We start from the raw sequence: 22728 nt of genomic DNA on the forward strand, positions 1-22728 counted from the left end.
TGAAATAAATGTTTTAAAACTGTTGAACATTTGAGAAAGTTGGCATATCTACAAAATATAAATTTTACTAGTTTTAAAACAAATGTAAAATTATTTTGAGGAACAAAAACATGTTACATACAACATGTAAAAACATGCAATTTCCTTTGGAGCAAGTGAGACAGAGGGGACAAGTCTTCCATCCCACTGGTGAGAACACTGTCACGTGGCCACAGGCTGCCCTACTGGTTGCTTATAGTCACATCCATGTAGTCTGGTCAATGACGTAGGCATTACCACATAGCATGAGGCTGCTCTTGACCTAATGAGAGAACAGGAGGATCATTTGCTTCTGGAGACAGTTGAGTTTCTGCTTTGCAGAAAGCAAAAATGGGAGTGAGGGGAGGAACTATTGTACACATTTTCCCAAAGAATTGCCAAGGAATTCAATGTGATAATGTCTATGCTGGTATTAGCTACTTGTTGTTGGGAGACAAAGTAACCCAAACTTGCAGCTTACAACAACAAACATTTACTGTCTCCCAGTTCCAGGGTGAGTCAGGAATCCAGAAGTAGCTTGGCTGAATGTCTCTGGCTCAGGATCTTTTGCAAGGTTGCCATCAAGTTGTCAGCTGGGGCTGCAGGCAATTCTATTTCTAAGATTCTGCTCCTGGCTATTGGCAAGTCTCATGTCCTTGCTGGCTATTGGTTGAATTTGCCAAGTCCTTGCCACATGGAATTTTCAATAGGGCAGCTCACAATGTGGCAGCCAGGCTTTCCTCAGAGCAAGTGGGTAGACAGTGAAAGAGAGCAAGAGAATGAGTAAGACGGAAGTCACAGTCTTTCTGACAGAATCTCAGAAGCGACATCACATCCCTTTTGCTTTCTTTTATGTCAGAAGTAAGTTACTCTGTCCAGCCCACACTCAAGCAGAGGCTATTATATAAGGGTATGCATGTTAGGAGGGGAGGATAATTTAGAGCACTCTTGGAGGCTACCTATCACAGTACTCCGTAGAGAAATCTGTATCATTAGATGTTCTTACAACAGAATAGACAACAGCTGGTCAGGTAAGGAAGAGACATTCACCTGACTGGAAGTCAAAACTGATGCTATCGCAAAAGTTCCTATGATGACATTCTCTGCAGTGAAATGGGTTCTTTTCATTTTCTTGGTAAATTCTGTCAGACATGTGATGGTAGTTCAACCATTATTTCCTCTGTCACACGTGGAGAAGTCACACTAAACTCTCTCTGAGCAGTGCAATATAGTTGTTCAGAGACAGAGACAGAGATAGGTTTTGAATCCCATCTCTTCACTTACTGCCTCTTGATGTTTTCTCTGTTTTCTTATCCAGAGAATGGGGATAATATTTCTTCTTACCTCACAGCATTGTTATAAGGACTAAACGAGTTCAGGGCTTAGAACAAACTAAGGTACATATTATAAAATCAATACATGTGAGCTAACTAAAGAAATTTGATCTGTCCTTTAACTATTGAGGACTTTTTTGGGAAAGGCAGTTAATCTTTCTTCATAAGATTTCCTCCATGTCTGACTTGACATTTTCTCTTCCCTGACTTTCTAAAATGAGTCTACATCTAATAATATGACTCAGAAACCCAAGCTTAGTGGCAACATAATGTATGTGAGTATAGAGTCAGCCAAGGAGATGGGGGCTTCAATTTATGACAATATGAATCTTGTCATATTCTAAGACTCTATCAAGTCTTTCATCCAGTTTTAATATATTTATGTTTTGGAACTTAGTTTTCAGATAGTAATCTTTTCAATCTCCAAAAAAAAAAAAAAAGCCTAGAATTTAAATTAGAAAAATTCCTTTGATGTCTTTTTTGTTGATTCTTTGTAGCCTTTGACATTTTTATAAAAAAAATCATTTTTAGTCTATAAAAATTAGTGGAAGAAGTAAAAAAGGAGATAAAGAAAAAGTTAAAAGATATGCTGAAAATGCCAATATTAATGATCTCTTCTTAGTTGACTTTTAATACTTTCATATTTTTGATTTAAAAAATTGTGCTTATTCTAGAAAAAGCAAAGTAGGTTAAAAAAGTAAATAAGGGGTGCCTACATGGCTCAGTTAAGCATCAGTTAAGTGTCTGACTCATTGGATCATGAGATCAAGCCCCACATCAGCTCCAAACAGACCGTGGAGTCCACTCAAGATTCTTTCTCTCTCTCTCTCTCTCTCTCTCTCCCTCTGCCCCTCCCACTACAGTTCCCTCTCTCTCTCCAAAAAAAAAAAAAAGAAAGAAAGAAAAGAAAAAAAAAGAAAAGAAAAGAAAAAAGTAAAAAAAAATAAGAAAAATAAAGAAGGAAAAGGAAACAAAATACACCGATAATCCCTTATCAGAAGTGTGACTAGTCCTGGGCATTTTTCTATGTGTACAAAATATAATAATATGCATACAGTTTTGTAATCTGTGCTTTTTTTTACTCAAAGACACGCTGTGAGCAAGTTGATTTACTCCAAGCAGAAGTAAACCAGCAGATGAGAAAAACCTGTGTGTAACATAGAAGTGAAGAAGGGGAATTAATTCAGAGAGAACAGGGAGGCATGGAGAATAATTAGACTGGGAACAGACTGCAGAGCAAAGAGAGGGAGCTCCTTTGGTTACCTGGGAAATGCTGGCTTGGCTCTTCTTTCCCCTGGAACACATAGATGCCTGGAACAGCTTGCTCATTACCCCAGGTCCAAGAGATCCAGCCAGCATGGAAACCAGCAGCAGACTTTCTTCAAGCTTACATTTATGCATCTGGGGACTACCCTATGTGTAGAAATTTTGAACGCCTCCTCTATATGCTTTCAGAATTCATCTTCATAAAGACCCCATCAATGTTTCATTTGGGGACTGAACTGAAAGAGCCAATACCTATTAAAATACATCTTTTTCTTCTAAAAATATCATTGCTGAAGTTGAAATCCATATACTCAGCTACTACGACATTTTTATAACCCGTATGAAGATACTAGTCTATTAAACTTGAGCTTAATAGTGTATTTTCAATGAGAAGTAATTAATCCAACATTCACATTTGGCAATTTAATTTAATGTAGGTTGACCAAGGAGGAAAAAAATAGAAAAAAAAAATCTCCACAAATCACTAATTTCAAGAACTAAAAAGATATTATTATTCTATAGACATAAACATTAAGAAAATAGTATAAACAATTCTATGCTAATAAATTCAACAACCAGAGAAGCTAAATGGGATGGATTCTAATTAAAAATTGTAAATGTACAGAAAGGAGGACATTTATTTGTTTTAGACCAGAAGAAACTGAAAGGGAGAGGAAGACTAAAAGGCCAGGAACAACCGAAGGATCTCATTCTAAATGACTTCCCAAGAAATTAAACAGTGGATCATTGGCATGGAATGAAGTAGGTGGTGAGTGGAGGGCTGGGTATAAAAGGAAAATAGGAATTATTTTTCTAACAGCTAAGACTACATATCTTCTTTAATGGAGAGGCAACTGATTACTGAGAGAAAACAAAAAACAAAAAACAAGCAGGGATGCCTGGCTGGCTTAGTCAGTGGAGTGTTTGACTCTTGATCTCAAGGTTGTAGGTTTGAGCCCTGCCTTGGGTGCAGAGATTATTTTTTTTAAAACCTTAAAAAAAAAAAAAAAAGCAAAACAGGCACCTTTACATAAGGATTGCTGAGGATTGATGATGCAGAAAATCTCATAAAAACTGGATCAGGAAAACCTTCCTCCCAGTCAGTTATTACCAGTGATATGTAGCAAAATCTTGCAGGACTTCTGGCATTTAAGCAACAGAGTATAATATTGCTGCCTGCATTTTTTTTTTTTTTTTCCTGCTGAAACACTGTCATCAGGGGTTTGGATTTTATAATTCTGTTTCTGAAATGATTTCTGAAGCTTTTTCCAAACAAGGCAGCTTGTTAAAGAAGTCAGTGTCTGGGTGCTAAAAGGAAAGCTAAAAGGTTGTATTTTCTGCAGATCTAGCTGGCAGGGAAATTTCCATCACCTGGTTGCAGTATCCTAAATGCCTTTGGTAAGTGTGTTTTAATTAACTGAATCTAATTCTGGGACCTACATTACCCATTTCATTAAAGCCCCTTACTTTACAGGTGAGAAATTCACACAGCTTCTCTCAGCTCACAGATGTTAAGTGATTGGCATGCGGTCACATAATTAGTTAGTGACAGACCCATAATTTAAAAGTCACATCATGGGGACACCTGGGAGGCTCAGTTGGGTAAGTGTCTACCTTCGTTTCAGGTCATGATCCCAGGGTCCTGTGATTGAGTCCCGCTCAGCTGGGAGCCTGCTTCTTCCTCTGCCTGCCACTCCCCCTGCTTTGTGCTCTCCCTCTCTCTCTGACAAATAAAATTTTTAAAAAACAAACAAACAAACAGGGGCACCTGGATGGCTCAATGGGTTAAGCCTCTGCCTTCCGCTCAGGTCATGATCTTAGGGCCCTGGGATCTAGCCCGCATCAGGGCTGTCTGCTCAGCGGGGAGCCTGTTTCCCCTTCTCTCTCTCTGCCTGCCTCTCAGGGAGCCTGTTCCCCCACCCCCACCCCCGCCTGTCTACCTACTTGTGATCTCTGTCAAATAAATAAATAAATAAAATCTTTAAAAACAAACAAACAAGCCTGCTTGTGCTCTTTTTCTCTGTCAAATAAATAAAATCTTTAAATAAATAAATAAATATTAAATTTTTTAAAAACAAAACCTGTCTGATAGGTTTGTAGAAAAACAAATGGGCAAGACCATTCAAATAGCCCACACTGTTGCACATCAGCTTCTGCCTCTGAGAAATCCAACACTGATTTAAAAAATGTAGGTTTTTCTCCTTGGTGGCCCTGCAACCTTATACTTCCTTTTTCTCAGGCAGCTCTGCCTTAAAAAAATTACACATCTGGAGTACTCACGGGCTCAATGCACCAGATCTAAATCTTTTCCCACTCATAAATGGGCTCCCATAAGACCAGTGTTTTTCCAACCGAGATTCGTGACCCATCCATGCACCATGAAATCAATTCAGTGGGTCATAACGGACGTGTTTTTTTAATTATATAAAATACAGTGCATTCTCTCCTTTACCATTCAACCTCCACTAATATTTGAGGCTTGAAGGGGATTTTCTCTGATTTATATGGGGTAACCTTGAGAAGAGTTAATTCCTTTTCATTCTGATTTTGCTTGAGTTAACATTCACTCTAGATTTAGTTTACTAGAATCACCATAAATCCCAACCAAGAAAAGTCCCTTGCAAAGGATCCTTAAAAGAAGAGACCCTGCTTCCCTATGAACTGTTTATGTAATAATTAAGTCAGGGTGCTGTAGTCGTCTTTCCAACTTGCTCCTTGCCAGGGGATCTAGAAGCTATGGACTTCTCAGGTTAATTGCACCCAATTGAATTCCTGCCTCTTCTGTGCAAGGAAGAGTATTCAGTGTCTCCTCAGAGACTTAAGGGCTCTTTGAAGCTTTAGGGCCAGAAAACATGGGTCTGAGAGGATGAGAATCAGCTGGAGTTCAAGAGTTAGTCCCACTCCCTCCCCAAATGGAAAACCACACTGAAGTATTTGTCCTCTGTGCTTTGTTCCTAAAGCAAACACTATTTAGCTAAGTATGGTGTAAAGGGTTGCCATTTGCCACAACTGATAAATAAACTGGTAACCACAATGATGAGGGAGAAGTGGGGGTATTTTGTGGTCTTGGGGGGAATTGAAAGCTCCCTTTCATTGGAGACAGGCTACAAAAGACAAAAATCATCAAAACAAGGAATTAAATTATTTTCTTAGAATAGAAGCTTTGTTGGCGACAGTTGGGGAGCGCATTTTTATTTTTAGATGATTGCTCGTTAGCAGGTAGGAAAATGTGTGGCATTATTTTTCTGATAAAAAGAGTAAGGGTGGATGGACACCTCAAATTTCATTTTCTTTCTCCTTTTTTTAATTTAAAAATTTGTATTAAAAATTATATGTTGGAGCCTACTAAGTATGGAAAAGATAGTCAGATGACTGAATGTCCCTGGTCAAAGCAAATTTAAAAGGGACAAAATTTAAAAACAAATTACTAGATAAACGATGCTGTGGGTTCAGATAAATGTAAAAGTTTAGCTGTGTATAATAGTTGCAGTAAATCCAGAAGAACCCCTTTTTCTATTCTGACCTTGCAAGTCTTTTCTATTTATGTAAGCTTTTGGTTTTATGGGGAGTTGTTGAAATTTGCTTTATTTGTACCTGCAGACATACAGATTAGTGTTAAAGAATTACACCAAATAATTTTCACAGTATCTATGAATCAGGGGCATACCTAAATTTACATTTAGTTGTCTAAAACACAACAATGTGATCTTGGCAATATTTCTATATTTTATCCATGTGTACCAGATGTGTTCGAAAAGAAAAATAAACTAGAAAGAAAAAGTTTTTGAAGTTCCATTTATATTAAAAACTTTTTGAATCATATATAATTGAAAAATGATTGTAAGCTACTTAGGATTGTGGTAGTGTAGAGTAGCATGATAATCTAAAGTGACCAGAAGTCATCTATAATGATATCTACAATATCCATAATTTGAAGCAATCGTAAATTTTTTTCTAAATATAAGATGCTTGAAGTTTAAAAAGGAAAAGTCATTGCTAACTTTGGCCATACATACCCACAATAATTTTGTATACTTATGTAATTATTCCTTTCAGTTCCTTTTAACTGAGAGCTTTAAGCAGCTCATATTTTTATCTATTTGTAAAAATGTTTATATAGCATTTGGGTGTATATTCTTGCAGTCTTTTGGAAATATAATATTTACATATTTGCATAAGGAATATATATATTTATGATCATACCTGATTTATAGTTTCTTGAAAATATATCATAATTATTTGCCCATATCAGTGAAAATTGTCAAAAACGTACTTTTAAGGGCTGTATTTCATGTTGCGGATCTGCCCTAGTTCATTAAATCATTCTGCTGTGTCACAGAGCAGTTAGTTGTTTCCAACCTCATTTTAAATCATGTGTGATGAATGCATTTGTTTAGGAATTCTTGGCTTTTTCTCTTATTGACTTTTTAGAAAGAATTCCAGACAGTGAAAATACTGGGACAAAGGTATTTTCTCTATTGATTTAAGATATTTTATTTATTGTATACTAGATTCTTAGGTATTATGATCAGAACCAAGGCCTATACATTGTGTTGCACTGATTTATCCATTGCTTTTACCACTACATTAAATTTTTATATAATGTTTTTACACCTAATAAGGCAAGTTCCTCCTTAGCTACTCTTCCTCCCCCCTTTTTTCTGCTCCCATAAAATTCATGGCTAAGCTCATCTCTTTAGCATTCTAAAAAATTTAGAATAATTTTTAATGTTCTAAAACTGTACAATTTTTTAAGGAGGTGGGATTTTTATTGGAATTTCGAAAAACATGTAAACTAATTTGGAGAGGATTAATATTTCTATGATACGTCTCTTCAAACTTTCTTTTGCATTTCAAAAAATATTTGTTGGGTTTTTTTTAACATAGGTCTCACATACTTCTTAATGAAGTATGAGTAGATTGTTTTTATTTGATTGTTAGATTTTTGTTATGCTTCAAATATTATTATAATTATTTTATAACCACTTATAATTGGCATATAGCTTTGTTAATTATTAGATGAATTAACTTGGGTTTCTCTAAAAAATCATATTATCTACAAATTATGGTTTATTAATTCAATGACAAATATTTATTAAGCATCTACTATTGGCTGCCAAACCTTCTAAGCACTGGGCACACAATACTAGGGGGAATGTATAGGTTATGGGGGTTATGTTTCTAGCAGGAAAAGACAATAATCCAAGTTTTACCGGAATAACACATAAATTAAGATAGAGAGTGCTCACAGTAAGTGAACAAAGAAGAGACATAAAATAACAAGGGAAGGTACTGAAATTTTAGGTAGAGCAAAAGGCCTGATCAAAAAAGTGTCTACTGAGTAAAGAAGTTGGAGTCAATCAGGAAGGTAGTAGTCAATAAGATCTTAAAAGTATATAATGAGAGACTAGGTAATTGGGGTCTTTATGAGTCATAGTAACACTCCGGAGTAAGTTGGAAAGATTCTAGAAGACTTAGAGAAAAAAAAAAAGTAATCTGAAATGCTTTAAATAGTTATGGTTTTGGCTGCTGTAGTGAGAACAGATTTAAGAGGATGGAAGCAAGGAGATCAGTTGAACAGCAGAGCAAAAGTTGTAGTTCTCCTGTCCATAGAGTCTTGGTTCACTTCAAAAGGCATCTGTAGACAGCTCTCATATATACTGACTACTTCCTGTTTGTCTGCCTGAGAGCAGTGGAGAAGTACCAGGGAGCTATACTAAGAATTGACCCACCAAGAATGGGGAAGGGAGTTGGTGCATAAAGACTCTTGCTTCTCTCAGTGGGACAAATCTGAAATGTGTTCCAAACAGTCTTTCAGAGGGCCCCCAGCAGAACCCAGCTCCCATGTCCCGGAGCAGAATCTCACACTTTAATGAAGTTCCATCCACTTTCCCCATTCCATTCTCCATCTACTCACCATGCCTTCCAGGAGCACTGTCTTAGAGGTGGCTTCTGGAAGAATCCAAATTAAGATAGGTATTATGGTAATATTATAGTAATCCAGGCAAGACAGGATAACAACTTGGACCACAGTGTATCCTTAAAGTGGAGATAATTGATTTAATGCTGATTATCCTTTAAAGAAGAGGTGAAAGGATTTGCTGATGCATTTAACGTGAAATATAAGAGAGGAATCAAGGAATCAAGATGACTGAGCAATTAGAAGGATAAGGTATCCATTAACTAAAATGGGATAGTGGAACCCATCTGAAAGAAACCCAGAATACAGTGTGAGGTAGGAGTCGTTTTTAAAATATGAATATCCAGTTGATCCAGCACTATTTACTGGAAAGAGCTTCCCATAGACATGGTAGTGCAATATCCCTTTTGTCAAAAATCAAGTGACCGTAAACGTGTGGGTATTTGTCTACACTTGTCATTCTGTTTCATTAGCCTATTGTCTATTCTTACACAAATACCCCACCTTCTTATTTCCTGTACTTTAAAAGAAGTCATTATATTCATCAGTGTAATTCCTCCAGGACTGTTCTTCTTGAAGATTGCTTTTTATAACTTTATAATGTCTTCAAAGTTCATAATAAGTCCTAATATCCCACATTTAATTCCCTTAACCCTGTTCTTCTTGACGATTACTCTTACAACTTTATAATAATTTTAGTAATTAATGGTGTAATTCCTCTTTTTCTGTATCCCTTGAGGTAACTCTTAGACCTATTCAATTTCTTAAAAATTTAGAAATTGGTTATCACTTTACACATACACACACACACAAACAGAACTGATGTTACTAGAATTATGTTGAATCTTTAAATCAATTTGGGGAGAATTGATGTTTTTACAGTATTGAGCTTTCTAACCAACAGAATTTTTTTTTAAAGGTTTTATTTATTTATTTGACAGAGATCACAAGTAGGCAGAGAGGCAGGCAGAGAGAGAAAGAGAGAGAGGAGGAAGCAGGCTCCCTGCTGAGCAGAGAGCCCAATGTGGGACTTGATCCCCAGGACCCTGGAATCATGACCCGAGCCAAAGGGAGAGGCTTTAACCCACTGAGCCACCCAGGCGCCCCCCCCAACAGAATTTTTTTAAGAACTCGGTGCTTGAACTCATGACTCTGAGATCAAGAGTCAGATGCTTAACCAACTGAGCCACACGGGTGCCCTGCAAGTGATCCTTCTTGACCAGGTGGCCAGAGCAAAGTGCCGTGGGTGTGATAGGTTCACATGCCCTAAGAGGCAAGTGAACTATTGTGTCAACTGCTGGACAAACATGTTGTGACAGGGATGGTAGCTACAGGTGTGGATAAGTGTGGAGGGATCGGGCATGAGAGTTGATGCCAAGAAAATGGGATGGAAAGGAGTGATCATTGTGAACTCAGAAACAAAAGGGAAAAGAATGGGAAGCTGTGATGAATTCAAGAATCAGAGAACAGATGAGGGAACACTGAGACTTACATTGATTTGTCTAATGAAAAACAGAACTAGTTGGATACAGAGCCCAAGAAAAATACAGGGGCTAAGTTTGTCAGAGGAACCAGAGATTGGGATCCTCCTCCTGAATTGTGTTTAATGCTGGGTCCATAGGGCAGGAGCGCTTCGCAGCATATGCCTGACCTGAAATTCTCAACAGTGTTCTCATGGTTTACGAGTCTATTGGAGTGAATCAGAGCTTTATTCATTCTATTGATCAGTTGTGAATGTAAGTATGGATGTTTTCCTGCTTCTAACAGGTCACCTAAATACTGCTCAGTTTCAAGGACTCTGAAGTTTTTTCCATGAGACAAACAATTATTTTTCTCTTTAAGATGGTCCTTTCTCTGGGTTGCCTGGGTGGCTCAGGTGGTTAAGAGTCTGCCTTTGACTCAGGTCCTGGATGGAGTCACACACTGGGTTCCCTACTTTTCTCCCTCTGCCCCTCCCACTGTTCGTGTGTGCTCTCTTGTTCTCTCTCTCTCTCTCTCTCTCTCTCTGACAAATAAATAAAATCTTAAAAAAAAAAAAAGATGGTCCTTTCTCCAATCATAAGCCTTCCAGTTGAACACATGTTATGAACTTCCATTTTCACCATATTATTCTCTGTAATATGAGGAAAGAATATCTAGTGGGAAGTGAGAAAAAGAAAGCTCTGCCCTATATTCCATGTATAGCATGTATTATTTTTATAAACAATGAAAGCAGATTTCCGACCCTAACTACAAGTGTTTCAATAAGTAAACTTGTTTTCCCTTTCGTTTTTCAAAGTCTTCATGGTAGAGGCTGTGGTGTGTCAGACACCAGAGGTATTCCTGAGCCAGACACCAGTTTGGCACACACAGGCTTCAGCTGTCAACTTGTCTGCAGGAGATCTTGGCAGTCGGATCCGTGCTCCCATTTCAGGCCGGGTGTCATACCAGCCGCCTCCCCTTATTGGACAGCAAGCTTGGAGGAAGCATCTGTCCTAAACCCAGTCATGTGAGGGGTAGAATGAGTGGCAAGGTTTGACATTCATTTTTGCTTTCTCCCCCTCAGCTCAAGACCTGTAGAATCCAGACAGTAAATCCCGCGGCAGCACGTGCACGTGACGAAGAAGTCAGCATACTCAGGAATTCTAGGTGCATGTGATGTTTCACATTCTTCAACTTAATAAAATACTTATAAAATCATTGTAAAACTTTGTTTTTAAAAATGTATACAAATAATCAGGCATCTGTAGTTCTAAAGCTGCTGGAATTTCAGGGGTAAGTCACTCTTTTATCACTATTCCCCCTAAATAGTTGATAGGTTAGGAAAAAACTTACATTATAGTTTCACTTAATCAATTACACCAATGGGAGGGTCTCATGGGAAAAAAAAACATAATCTAGTGTTGATAATAAAATTAATAGGTCACAAGTTTGCCAGAAAAATCTTCATATATTTTTGGAACCATATTATATAAACTAAGAGAAGTTTTGGATGATTTGGTCAATTATTTCATGGATTCAAATATAGTTCAGGTTATGGCATATTTCCAAAACAGAAAATCCTTGTTCTTCTTCTTCTTCTTTTTTTTTTTTTTAAGATTTTATGTATTTATTTAAGAGAGAGAGCATGAGCTGTGGGGAGGGGCAAACGGAGAGGGACAAACAGGCTCTTGGATGAATAGGGAGCCCAATAAGGTAGGGCTTGATGCCAAGACCCCAGGATCACGACCGAAGGCAGACCCTTAACCAACTGAGACAGCAAGGTGCCCCAGAAAATCCTTGTTCAATAGAACATTGAAATAATGCAATTTCCATGGGAAGTGTTTATATATCCTGCCCCCATCCACAGTGTGCTAGAGACATTCCACTGCAGCAGAACTGGCCATGACAGAGCCTGAACAGATGGCTTCCCATGAAATTTGTCCCCATAGTCTCTTCAAAGTCCTACCAGCTCTTGGTCACCTCTTTACCACCCTACCAGGTGTTACAATTCTCATCATTAGAATACCTTGTTTGTACTAAAGCATTGTCCCCAAACTCTTAAAAATCACAGAAATCATGAAATCATGATTTCAGAAGTTATTGTCAAGAATGGTGAAGTGTCTTAGATTTTACCCTATTTGCAGGCTCACAAGTTAGACAGTCACAGTTTCTTGGATGCTGGCAGAAGACAGGAGACTCTTGGGTCAGAGACAAAAGACAGTTTATTAACTACAGACACAGCAGTGGACAAAGTATTAGTATTTGCTCTGGTTCCCTGAGCTCCAGTTCTCACAAGACAATGCAAGGAGGGCCAAGTGATACCTGTACATACAATGGATACATTAGAGGAGATGAACCCCAAGCTTAGAGAATCATAATATTTTATAATAGGCAATAACTTTGTCTTCCCTTTGCTATGAAAGGACACAGAATCTTTATTGTATTAGACAGTAAATAAATTTAACTTGCTCTAGAAGGAGACACTATATCTAACTTCCAAGGCTGTTTTCTGTATACACAAAGGTGAAAAGTTAGTTTTGAACAAAAGAATATTTTTATTAATAACTTATTAATTTATATTAGCTATGGTTTGTTGTTTCTATAACTTGATGCTTTAATATCTTCAAGACAGATGTCAAATACGTTAGGTAAACAGTTAGGGATTTGAGCTAATCTCCTGGGATTGCCCATACCCTGAGCCCTACTTAAGTTTGCGAAGGTGTCACTTTTAAATATGGGTTACCAATCCCAGAGCATCCTGCCTTGCTTTGCCCCCTCCTTCCTGTGGAAATCACAATAGAAGTGTTTGCCTGCAGTCCTGCTCTCTTTCCTTCTCTGCTTCATGATGGACCTTGGTGTTTTACCCTGGGGCCCCGCAGGTCATGCTGCATGACTCCAAGACAGCTCTCTCTTTGATCTCTGTATGGTCTCACTATACCTAAATTAAGACTAAGTTATGATTAAAACATGGTCAGTAACCACAGCTCACAAAACATGCAAAAACATTAGAAATGCATGGAGAATCTCTTCCAACAGATACTATCTTAAAGGCCATTGATTTAAATATGCATTTATGCCCAAATCTTTTCTAAGGGAACTCCCTATTCCCATAAAACAACTCAGTATATCTTTTAAACACTTTTCTTCAAACACTCTTATATCATCTGTGATTTTTATTTACTTGGCCTTCTCATGCCTTGGCTCTAATGAGAACATATATATTTGAAGGCAATTGCAATGTTCATTGCACAGGCCACTTCTCTGCTACTTTCTCACTCCTAGAAAGTGTTTTTGCATCATCTGATTATCTCTAGTTTACTCAGCCATCCTGGTGACATCCTGCTAAATGCAGTCTGCTTTATCTATTTTTTTAAATATAGTGTTGCAAAAATATTTTAGATGCAGTATGTATAAACAGCCCTGAGTAGGTAGAATCGAGTAGAAGAAGCTTGTAATTCCTTTTTTTTGCATACTATATGGATGTATTAACTTACTTAAAATGTACATCATACCTCTGATGATCAAGAATCAAAGATTAACAAAAGTCATTAATCCTGTCACTCCATAACTGATTCGACCTTTCTGTTTTTGCTTTACAATATAGGCTTTGCATTTATCTCTACAAAATTCAACCTTAGATTCATGTTTTCTTTTGAGCCTCTGAAAAAATCTCTCAGATTCTGAAAACAAAATCCGTTATCATTCTAGCCTCAAAGCATCAAAAATTTAACAAGCAAATTTTATATAACTTAATCCCAGTCCTTGATTAAAGTGGGGAGCAGGACAGAACTGAGCATGGGGTCCCATGTACTCAGTTGGAACCTCCCATCAGGTTTACCTTGATGAATGCTCTTTAAGCATAGTTGTAAGACATAAGAACTGATTTAACTAAACCTTCTTCCAGACCTTACTTGTTTAAAAAAAATTCTATATGGAGATCTTTAGAGTCCTGCATTTCTATATTTTGTCCTTCTGTCAGTTTTGTTAACTGAAGAAAAGACGTTAGTATGTTATGACTTACTCTTATGGAATCCATAATGGCAAACAATGGTCACTTCTTCATTTTCTCTATCATCTAGAACTTTTTTACATATATATTTTAACACAATATAATATGTTCTCTGTAATTATTATATACATATAATTGTATGTATATGAGTATACATACATATGTTGTATATGTACATATGTATATTATGTATATAAACATAATTATATATTATATTATACATAAATATGTTATATATTATATTATTGAATTGTATTTTTATATAATTAGTATTAATATATATTATAATATATAATAACACTCAGAACAAATTAGATTAAGCTGTTATTTTGGGAAGTGAGTTTTTACCTTCATTATCAACAAAAATTTAGTAAATACATGTTATATGTTGCTCTGTTCTATAATTTATCCTGAAGATGACATAAAGAAAAAAAATCTCATTGGGAAAGGAAATTCCAGGAAGTGTTCAAAGAAGGGAGAAGAGCCGACAAATTAGTGTCAGAGGAAGGAAGGGCACTGGTAAGGGGAACATGCCAAATTGGAGAAAAAAAAAAAAAATGAAGTGAGGAAGAATTCATTGCACTTAAGCCTTTTAATTCAAACCTAAATTACCCTTTTAGAATGACATTGTTGTTATTATTTTTCTGGTCAGATTACCCTCTCTGCAATTGCTCTCCTGACTATCGTTTGTGTTCTTAATCTTCATCCTTATTTCATTGTTTCCCATGTGTATATCTTGTCTGGTGCATAATCCTGGTAGACAGCAACCAAAACTAATTCTTCAGTATTTTGAACCCCTACCGGTCCAGGACATAACAGTCTCATCTTATGTGCTCAGTGATAATTTTGGAATTGGAAACTTCAGTTTTGGGGAATTACAATTGAGAAGCTGGAAGGAATTTTGGATACAGAGCTAGAAAGATTGAATGACTTGCCTAGAATCACACAAATTTCTATGCATTCATTCACAAAAAGCATCCCTCTAGCCCTGTTGCTAGGATTGTCTTTCTTGGATATCCAGGATTGGTCTAAAATCTCTGTATGGGCTGCTAACAAGGCATCAAAGCTTATTATGATTGTTTGGCTTGTTGGAACTGGTTTACATATTAAGAAAGGTACACTTTGATCCCAGAGTCTGAATAATACCTTCTAAGACCATGTGTTGGCTCTTACATAGGCACAGACATAAACAAATTCATCCCAGGGAGTCAATGGAAGTTTTCCTTAGATATTAATGTATATTTAGGGGCTGATGGCATATATTTAGAAGGATATCTTTCCTAATCCTTTTTATTAGCAGTTGGGATAGTGCCAAAATTCACAAACTGAAAGTCAGCCTTTCATTAAAATGACCTGAAGAGTAAACAAATTTTTTTCTGTATCTCCAGGAAGGACTAGCTCTGATATATTTATAAGCAGAGTTAACCAGAAGGCACAGCTTCTTTGATGATGGCACTGGTCTCAGCTCTCTAATATGACTCATGGAAACAGGCAGCTGTTGTGGGCATGGCTTCCCCAGCTGGGCTTAAAAAATCCCAAAGATCTTATATGTCAAACAGACCACAGTACTTCTCTGCCTTTCCACTTAATGATCATCAAGATCCAGTGCATTCCAAATGCACACCTCAACTGGATTTATTTTTAAAATAATTGTTTATAAATTATTGGGCTCTTTTATTAATTTTTGTTTTTAGAGATTTTTGGAGTGAGGGTGGGGGGGAAGAACACCATAACATCCATCCTTTGCCCATACCCCATTAAAAATTCTGGAAGTAGTGGTGCCTGGGTGGCTCATTTGGTTGGGCAACTGTCTGCGGCTCAGGTCATGATCCTGAGTCCCGGGATCAAGTCCCACATCAGGCTCCCTGCTCGGCGGGAAGTCTGGTTCTCCCTCTGACCACTCCCTCTCATTCTCCCTCTCAAATAAATAAATAAAATCTTTTAAAAAAAAATCTGGAAGCATATGGCTGAGAACCCTATAATACCGTCTTTCCTTATGCTGACTACCCCAATTTTTAATTTGAAGAAGGTATTCTGGGTGATTTGGAGGTACCATAACACAAAGACTATATTTTGCAGGAATTTTGTTTCATAGTGGTATAAAACATTCAAACATCTTGGTCTAGCTCTGTAAATTTTCTCTCACAAAAATCCCTGGAGAGTCTTTCTTCTAGAGCTTTTCCTCTTTGCAAATTTAATATTTGTCATCCATCCAGTAGCTATGCAAACAAGTAATATTTAAAAATATGTTTTGAGTTTTTGGAGAAAATGATGCTGGACAAGTATGTCATTTTGGAATTGCCTTTTTTTTTTTTTTTTTTTTTTTCCTCTCAGAAAGAAGCCTGGCAGTTCTTCATACTTGAAAAACAAATGGGGCAAGGGGAGTGGCTGAAATAGAAAAAACAGATTATGTCCTTATTTTATGGACAGAAGTTCCTCTTACCTGGGGCCACAGAGGCCCTAGAACACCCAGGTTTAAGGCAATTTGGAAACAAGGGAAGGTGTTTCCTTAAGCTAGCACCACCCGCTGCCTTATATTATCCCTAGGCCAGCATCCCAGTGCAGATGTCCCAAAGGCTGCTTCTGGCTGAGACATCTGGAAGTCCAGCTGCTGCACTGACCAAACCATTTTCTTTTTCTTTTTTTTTTTTTTAAAGAATTTATTTATTTATTTGACAGAGAGATCACAAGTAGTCAGAGAGGCAGGCAGAGAGAGAGAGGAGGAAGCAGGCTCTCTGCAGAGCAGAGCCCGATGTGGGACTCGATCCCAGGACTCTGAGATCATGACCTGAGTCAAAGGCAGAGGCTTAACCCACTGAGCCACCCAGGCGTCCCCCAAACCATTTTCTAGGACAGTCCATAAGGAAAGGAAAAAATGAAACTCGATTTTATTTTTATTCCCACAGAACTTCTGTCTTCCCCCTCAAGTTTGAATAAAGAGCCAACTAGATCTTATTTAAAATATAAGAAAACACCTAGTACCACGGATGAGCTCTCATATTCCAAGATTAAGCCTGGAACCCATATTTGAAACCATGTTATAAAACTCAGAAACTGGAGTTCATAATGACAAGAAGAATGTAGTTGAGCTGGTAGGCATTTCAAAAACAATCCAACAGTAAGTGTTCATGTGTTTGGTTTAATGGATTAAAATAGAAAAACATCAGGAAAATATATCAGCTGAACTTAGTTAATTTTTTTTTTTAATTTTGGAAAATGCCCTTTCATCTACTCTTACAAGTTTTCTCAATTTTTAGTTATGTCATTTACTAATCTTTGAAGTGTTGCATTGGAAGCAAAACCATTTAGCTTTTGATGATTATTTCCATAATTTGGAGTTTGATCACTTGGGTCATTTGTCCCTTGTTGACATGAAAGCCTGTACTCTGGTGGCCTGTCAGAGGACAAAGCATAAACATTCCTCCATTCATCATCCTGAAGTCAGGCAAGTCTTTTGCACGATTTGCAAGGCCAGTTAAAACAGCAAGAGGCATTCTCCACTGGTTAATGAGTCCTTTCCAACTCCTACAGCAAGCCTGTCCCTACCCTGTCAACAAGCCCTCAGCAAATTTTAATTCAATTATTGAACTCAAGAACATAATTACTAATTATGGTTATCTATTAAATATTACTCATAATTAGCTATTGTATGACTTTTTGTTGTTGTTTATAATCTTTCATTTGCAAATCGATTTTGAATCTCTCAAAGTCCCTTAAGATAAATATATTATCTTAATTCACATATGTTAGTCAGCTCAGGCTGCCATAACAAAATATCACAGACTGGGTGGCTTGAGCAACAGAAATTTCTTTTGTCACAGTTTTAAGACTAGACGTTCAAGATCAAGGTGCCAAAAGGTTGGTTCTCAATGAGAACTCTTCCGGTTTGCAGATGGCTTCCTCCTCACTGTGCTCTCACTTGGCCTTTGCTCAGTATGCATGTAGAGATGAGAGTGCTGTAGGGTCTCTTTGTCTTCTTACACCAGTCCTATCAGATTAGGGGTCCAACCTCATGACCTTAATTCACCTCCATGGCCTCCTTAAAGACCCTATCTCCAAATAGAGTCACCTTGGGGATTAGGGTTTCAACAGATGGATGGGGAGGAGGAGGCAAAATTCAGTTCATTACATCACAGTTTGCAATAAGACAACAGACTGAAGACTAGCCCTAGAAATGTCAGGGCCAGTATCGTTTCCACATTTTTGAGTCCCTATTCTTTGTTTTGCTGCAATTCCTTTATGATGGGAAACAATAATTTTATGGGTTTTTGTAAAGTGCCCATGGCTTTCCAGATACTGCAAATATTTAACTGTAAACATCTAAAAACCATAAAAGCACTAGGTTTTTAAAAATAATTATGAAATGGAGAAAGATTTTCTAAAGAACCATAAAACCAAGAATCCAAATGGGAAAAAAAAAAAAGTATAAAGGGGATTGTGTAAAACATTCAAGGCCTGTAAGACATAAAATGAAAAATAAATATGAATGTGAAGCACAGAAAAGCCTGGAAAATATCTAAGATGCATATGACAGGTGGGGGACTCAGTTTCTTAATATACACAGACCTTTTATAAATCAACAGCAAAAAGACAACACTCCAAAAAATGAGCAAAGGACATGAATAGGCAGTTCATAGGAAAAAATATAAATGAATAAGAAACATATAAAAATAATCTTAACTTCTCTTGTAATGAAAGAGATGCAAGTTAAAATGACAACAAAACATTATTTTCTGCCTACCATGTGGCAGAAATGAAAATTGCATGGGAAAGGGATGCAGGAAAAATTATCCTTTTTGTTACACAATTGGGGAAAAAATAAATTAGTGCAATCTTATAGAAGGTAACTTGGCAGTATTTGTCAAAATAAAATAAGCACATACCCTTTAATCCAGCATTTCCACATCTGAGAATAATTGAAACTTCATAAACCATCACATACACACAAGGAAAGTTGTACATAAAAAAGTATTTGATGTAATATTGTTTGTATATTAGTTGCTAGGGCTGCCATAACAAAATGCCACACACAGCGTGGCTTAAGCAACAGAAATTTACTTTCTCATAGTTCTGGAGCTAGAAGTCTAAAATCAAGGTGATGGCAGGTTTGGTTTCTTCTGTGGTCGCTCTCCTTGGCTTGCAGATGGTTTCTTTCTTGCTGTGTCTTTCCTCTCTGCCCATCGCTGATGTCTCTCTGTGTGTCCTAATCTTTTCTTCTAAGGGCACCAGTCAGTTTGGATTACCGCCCAACATAATGGCCTCTTTCTAACTTAATTATCTCTTTAAGGTCCTATCTCCAAATATAGTCACATTCTGAGGTACTGGGAGTTAGGACTTCAACACATGAGTTTGGGAAGGGTATAATTCAATCCCTTATAGTTTATAAGAGGGGGAAAACAAGCAAAAAAAAAAATATATATATATACACAATTATATATATATATCCATCCATTGCTTACCTGGCTATTATAAAATATTCATATAATGGAATGGTGTGCCACTGTTAAAAAAGCATGAGTTAGGGGTGCCTGGGTGGCTCAGATGGTTAAGTGTCTGCCTTCAGCTCAGGTCATGATCCCAGGGTCTTGGGATCAAGTTCTGCATCGAGCTCCCTTCTCATCAGGCAGCCTGCTTCTGCCTCTCCCTCTGCTGTTCTCCCTGCTTTTGCTCTCTTGCTCTTTCTGTCAAATAAATAAATGAAATCTTTGATAATTAAAAAAAAAAGCATGAGTTAGAACTATATGTAATACTAGGAAAAGACACTTAAAATGAACTGTTGAGTAAAAAGCGAATTCAGAGCAGTATGTATAAGAATATCTACATTGTGAGAGGGGAAAAAAGGAATGTGCTTTTGTGTGTATATATATATATACATATATGTGTGTGTGCATATGTATTTGCTACATATATTCACATACATATGAAATTTCTGGAATGATGTATAAGAAGGTGCAGTGTGAAACTGAGGTTTCAGAAGATGTCTTTCTGGATTGTTTGAGACTTTTAAATGAACATGTATTATTTTAAATTCTCAAAAACTACATGTCAGTTGGATGCAATTATTCTCATCCCTATATGCAAGCACTTTATCATGCAACCTTATAGCTCTTCTCACCATGCAGTGTCTCTTTTTTCAGCCCTTGAATTTGGGTTCCCATGTCATTGGACCCAACCAATAAAATATGGTGGAAGTAATGCCTTCCTGCTTTGAGCCTGCCCACTTTCACCCTCTTGCCAGCTTGCCATAGACACATGAATGAGCCCACTCAAGACTGGAAGTACCCAGCTGATTGCAGCCCAAATTAAAAACCTATGGAATTGTGAGATAAAAGTGGTTGTTATTTGGGGTTCTTTGCGATGCAGTAATAGATTACTGATGTCCTGAATAAACATAGGGCTAAAAGCAAAAGCACGAAGACGTTGATACATTTATTTTAAAAAAGATGAATAAATGGGATGAAAATTGGTAGTTCTGTCCTCAAAACACACACTTCTGACATGTAAATAAAATATCACCACCCTGTTAGCCGGATTCTTCTTCCTTAGCTATAGTGAGGACCACACATACCCATAACATTTTCATTGTTGTGACAAGAAATTCTCTGAGATTACAAAATATAGCTTAGTAGATAGCTTAGTCTGTAACATTTATGCAAAACCACAAATTATAGAATAATCTAAGGGAGAAGGAGAGAAAATATTTTAGATAGGAAGGGTGACCTCAGAATACAGAAGAACCAACAGGACTATCTAAACCCACCCTGAACCACATATATGAATAAATGGATACATAAGATCATGCATAACTATGTACAACACAATTAAAGTTTATGGAGAGATGTACATGAGAGCCTGCATGAGGGGATTAGGCCAGCAGTGTGATTAGAGTGTCCATAATGACCATATTTCTGACTAAAGTGAGGTTTTGATTAGACCTCATGGCATGCCTGCATTTCTGGACATCTCTCCTACCTCCTCACACCTTTGCAATCATATTCACCAAACTTTCTGAGTCCCAGATTTCTCAAATGCAACAATGAAAGTATTTCCATGTAGCAAACACATACAGAAGTCTCCCATAAGCGAAAAGATCCTGGGGGTGAAATTATCGTCGTTTTGGGCCAGTGTTTGTATTTCATTGAGCTGTCTGCCTGATTGTCCTGTTTTTACTTCCAAGAGCTGAAGATTGGGCTTGAGTTTGTATTCTTGGCTGCAAAATAAATCTTTCTGCCTTGTGTCCTTTTTATGAACCATCACATTTTTCCATGATGGTGGGCGTTCTGGGCAAATAATGGCATTCTGGAGAGATTATTGTCAATTGCTCTAGTATTTTGGTTTTGTTTTACAGAAAAAGAAAAATGGCATGAGAAGTGTGATAACTAGATCTAGGCTAGATCTTAAGGTTTTATACCGAAAGGCTTGGTGGATGCTCTTTTGGAAAGTGGTGTCTTTCTTTTTCTTTCTTTCTTTCTTTTTTTTTTTTTTAAAGATTTTATTTATTTACTTGACAGACAACACAAGTAGGCATAAAGGCAGGCAGAGAGAAAGGGGGAAGCAGGCTCAATCCCAGGACTCAATCCCAGAACCCTGGGATCATGACCTGAGCTGAAGGCAGAGGCTTTAACCCACTGAGCCACCCAGGTGCCCCAGAAAGTGGTGTCTTTCTAAAGAAATTTGTGTGAGATCTGTCAGATGATTTTATTTAGCACTACTTCCAGTCAGGAGGCTGAGGTGGCCATTAACGGCTTCTCAGAGCTCTGAGTTAAGCAGCTGGGGAACCACTGTACCAACTCAGACAGCATCTTATGGCAGAGCATGAGACTTCTGTGGGGAATAAGTCCATGAGAGTAGGACAGCGATGTGTTCTAGCACAGACTTAAGAGAATGCTCATCAGACTAGAATATCTCCCAGGACACATTTTTTTTTTTTATTCTTTGCTCAAATCTCCCTTTATATTGAATTGTCTTCTTTAACTATTTTGTTTTGTTTTTCAGATGTCCAGTTCTGAGTTGTTTGCCACTAAGGACTCCCCACAGCCTCTACAGCTATTCCCATCCAAGCCTCCTTCCACTCATTTCCTGCTTCTCCTCCTAGTTTATTTATGAAAGAAATGTTCCTTCAGAACAACTAGTGGTCAAAGTTGCATTACTGATATTTCTGACAATTCCAAATCTTTGGATTAAGAAACTCGTCCGTATACTAGATGTCTATGACTAACTGTATTGAATCAGCAATAATGAGGCATTTAACTTACTTTGTTAATTGAATCAGAAATGGAAAATAAAGAAGCAAAAACACTCTTCATCTGTAAAACACTATGAAAACCACAAATCAACCTGTGATTCTCTTGATAAACAAGGCATAGAAGGTTTCTTAAAAGCACCTTTTGACATTAGATTTTTTAACATAAGGATGAATTCTAAAAGGTCCTTTAGTTCTTTTTCTTTCCATCAGTACCTGCTCTTGATATCGTTAAATAGTAGATAAGTCTTACCTGTAATCATTTATTCATTCTTTTTTTGTTGACAATTTCTTTCAGGAAAAAAAAAAAAAAATTGGAGCATCTATTAAGTGGCATGTATGTTACCAGAACTGGGCTAACAAGATGAAAAGGAAGAACTTTCACCCATGTGGAGACAGCTTAGTTAGGAAAGACTGACTTGGGTGTCTGAATGCTCTGAGATGGGAAAACAAGAGGAGGTATAGGTTTGAAGGAGCA

Source organism: Lontra canadensis, unplaced genomic scaffold (genome assembly GCF_010015895.1).
Source record: "Lontra canadensis isolate GAN:19392208 unplaced genomic scaffold, GSC_riverotter_1.0 scaffold23, whole genome shotgun sequence".
NCBI lineage: Eukaryota > Metazoa > Chordata > Mammalia > Carnivora > Mustelidae > Lontra > Lontra canadensis.